The sequence below is a fragment of the Microplitis demolitor genome, chromosome 6 (genome assembly GCF_026212275.2).
Source record: "Microplitis demolitor isolate Queensland-Clemson2020A chromosome 6, iyMicDemo2.1a, whole genome shotgun sequence".
Classification (NCBI taxonomy): domain Eukaryota; kingdom Metazoa; phylum Arthropoda; class Insecta; order Hymenoptera; family Braconidae; genus Microplitis; species Microplitis demolitor.
The window spans coordinates 14,054,641-14,058,614 of NC_068550.1; the positions used below are offsets into that span (position 1 = coordinate 14,054,641).

Here is a 3,974-nt window from a genome sequence, read left to right on the forward strand (position 1 = left end):
TATTTTGTTCTTCATGGATAGATAATTATTATCCTAATCGCCCTAAAGAGTTAGAAAGTGTATGTTTATATGATTTTGCTAGATGGTACGACACGGTTACAACTGAGCCAAAAAATAATATCACTGAATATTACGAAATAGGTCCATCATTATATTTAAAACGAAGGACGCGACGTTATTTAATTAATCATTATCGATATAATGTTGCTAATCAATCAGAAAATTATTTTTATGCATTGTTGTTATTATTTCAACCATGACGTGACACAGAAGATTTGGAAAATGGGTTTGAAACTTACGCTGAATCATTTAGATGTCAGCAACATATACTTGAACAAGCTAAAGCATATCATGAATACACTGAAGATTTTCAAAAAGGTTTAGATTATATAAAAAACCTAATTGAAAATAAATGTAAGGATGACAATGATGATGAAGATTCGAAAAGTAAATCAGCAGATTGTAATGATGCTGAAATGAATTTAATAGCTAAAGAATTAGATGAGGCAGCAAAAAGAGAAGATAATAACTACACCTTAACAGATATGATCAATAATATGAACGCTGATCAGACTAACGTTTTTCAAAAAATTAAAAACGAAGTAATGTCTAACCATACAAAAATTCGATTGTATGTTAGTGGAGAAGGAGGTACCGGAAAAAGTTTACTGATCAATGTAATTAAACGTTGGATGAAAGAAGAAATGAATTAAGATACTATTGTCACTGCTCCAACCGGTATTGCAGCCTTTAATATCAATGGCCTTACTGTACGTCGAGTATTTCAATTGCCGGTTGAACACGGTTTCACACCGTCTTATAAACAACTATCAGACAATGCACTCAAAGTATTACGTGATAAATTAAAAAACGTTACATTATTTATCATTGATGAAATATCAATGATTTCTAATATAACTTTAATATACATAAATTTGCGATTAATAGAAATTTTTGATGTTGATGACTGGTTTGGTAGAAGACACGTGGTTGTTTCCGGAGAGTTACTCCAACTTCCTCCTGTTCATGAATACCCAAGTTATATGACGCTATCGTCAGAAGATGCGCAATAATATATATGGTCATTAACATCTGTGAATTTATAGAGTGAGTTATTCAGCTATGAAGAACTAACCATCAATATGCGACAAAAAACTGATAAAATTTACGGTGAATTACTAACTCGTACTCTCTAGAGTACGAGTTGGCTCAATGACAGTTGACGATATCAAATTATTAGAACAAAGAAAAATTACAATTGATTCTTCATTGTCATATCATGATAGATTGCAAGAAGTATGTAATTATATTGAAAAATTACCATTAGATACAGTTTGCTTGGTACCCACTTGTAAACAGTGTGATTTAATAAATTCAGTAATGACGAATAAAATTTCATCTGAAGAAATTATACTTATGGCTAATGATTATATCGATTGTCCAAAATCATTCAAAAAGAAAGCATGCGACACTTTGAGTAAAATAGAAGAAGATGCTAGTCGATCAGCTGGGCTTGCTGGAACAATTGTAATTAAAATTGGTGCAAAAGTTATGCTTCGGCGAAATATTGATGTCACGCTTGGTCTAGTTAATGGTGCCATTGGTACAGTTATATCAATCTCAAAATCTATAGATGCCAATAAGATACAAGGTGTTAATGTCGATTTCGGTTCAGGTAAAGTAAACACTATTGAGAGGGCAAAAGTTAAATTTCAATTACTGGAAAAAGCTTTTGTCATAAGAGAACAGTTTCCATTGTGTTTAAATTATGCAGTTACTATTCATAAGAGTCAAGGTTTAAGTCTCAAAAATGCTATTATTGAAGCAGGCAACAGTATTTTTAATGTTGGACAAATATATGTAGCTCTTTCTCGAGTTACAGAACTTGATGGATTACATTTAATCAATTTCGATCCTCATTCAGTTAAAGCTAATCTTTTAGCAATCGAAGAATTCAATCGTTTACGAAAAATTTATAGACCTGACCTTCCTCCTATTTCACTTTCTAGTACACGTTGGCATAAAGTTAGGGATTTAATTTGGGCTGTTGATGAAAGTTCTGTTGAAATTGTAACAAAAACTCTAAAAAAATCACGTGAAAAGTTATTAATATTTCGAGGTATCGAAAATTCTGATTGTATTTCTAGTGGTTTAAATTCAATCATACAGTGTATTTTTAATAATACAATACTCAGAACGGCATTGAATCGTGATCAAAAAAATCAGTTCAACAATGAAAACTTAAACAATTTATTTAATGTATACAATAGTCACGAAACTGTTTTAAAATCTAGTGACATAAAAAAGTCTGTGTACAAACAAACATGTCCTAATACAGAGGCTGATCCTGTAGCAATATTCACTACACTATGTAATGATAATCATGATATTAGAAATTTAGTACAATTAGAGCAAGTATGCATGGATCGTTATAAAAAATGTAATTACATTAATTCAATCAAAATACTAGAAAATATTATGTGTATTTCTATAACCGGTGAGAAAAAACTAACCAATTTACCAGAATTATTTGGTTCATCTTTCGGTTATTGGTTCGATACTTTGAAATTTTGTAACAACTGCAAAAAGAATGAAAAAAACACACACAAAACTTCTATTACATAACTTGCAATCGATAGTAGTAGTGAAATTAGATTGATCATCAGTAAAAAATAACACGATGATTCAGAAAAAAGGATATATAAAATCAGTACCTCAAGCCAAGATATCTTTGTGTAATAAGACATATAATGTCGTAAGTGCAATATTTTACTCTGAAGAAAATTATAATGGCACTCATTATGTTGCTATGATTAAGGATAATTCAAAATGGGTCGAAATAGATGATAACAATGTGCAGTCAGTTCGATGGCCCACTAATTCTAAAAATGCTTACGTATTGTTTTTACAGAAAAAGTAGAAAAATATATAATCAAGTATCTCAACAACTCAATAGATGATTGGCTAAGAAATATTCATATATACTTAATGTGATAATAATTTCATGAGAAATTCTCAACTTGATGCTATTTAAATATATACTATTAACAAATATAATAATATAAAAGCTCACATTTTAATAATATGAATTATAGAAAAGTTTAGAAAATAAAAAAGTTTAAGCCTGAATGTTAGTAGATATAAAACATATTTCATCAGAATTTTCTTTAAAAATTAATTAGTGAAATTCGCTGCAAATCAGTAGATAGTCACTATTTTAATAGCTATAAGTATACCACTAATTCGAGCAGTGGTCTCACAAAGTCATTGTCTCAGAGGCAAAAATAACTCCAAATCTATGTTTTTCATGAAAACAAATTCTACCAGTGATAACTAAATTTATTAGTTATAAAAAAATGATAATAGTTTCAGTAGTGAAATTCAGGAAACTCTATTTGTAGAAACTTTCAATACAATGAAAAAAAAAAAATCCGGGCGTCGGTTGACCCTGCGGGCCAGCCCCAAAACTTCCTGCTGTTTTCGACGTCAAAGAGCTCGAAAACATTAGTGTAGATATATTTTCGAGCTCTTCGAGCTCGAAAATGCTATTACATGCAATTATTTTTTTACGATCTTTTCAAGCTCTAACAAGTTACCTGTTATGCTGAAGTTTGAAAATTTAAGAATCGAAAATCATCAATGAAGCGGTTTTTAAAATTTAGTTCCTGATTATGTTCAGTAGAATAAGTGTATTGAGGCAGAAATCAATGTCAGGGATCAAAGTCAAGATTTAAATAAGTTTTGACTCATGTAAGAAACAATAAAATATGAAATATCCGATAAAAATATTAAAAAATACGTTTTATCGATTTTTTTGTTGATAATATGATTTAAACTGAAAACCAAGTTCGATGACATTATATGATCAAAAGAAACCATAAAAAAGATGAGTTGGTATAATTTCAGACACATTTTGGTAGGTAATATTAAGATTTATCCGGAAAAAATAACATGAAATGTTATTTTTTTAACAT

At 29.7% G+C, this 3,974-nt stretch overlaps 1 pseudogene; it reads left to right on the top strand.

Annotated features, from left to right (window-relative positions):
• Nucleotides 1-256: 256 nt before the first annotated feature.
• On the top strand, nucleotides 257-2,625 carry LOC128668031 (ATP-dependent DNA helicase PIF1-like; annotated as a pseudogene).
• Nucleotides 2,626-3,974: the final 1,349 nt, after the last annotated feature.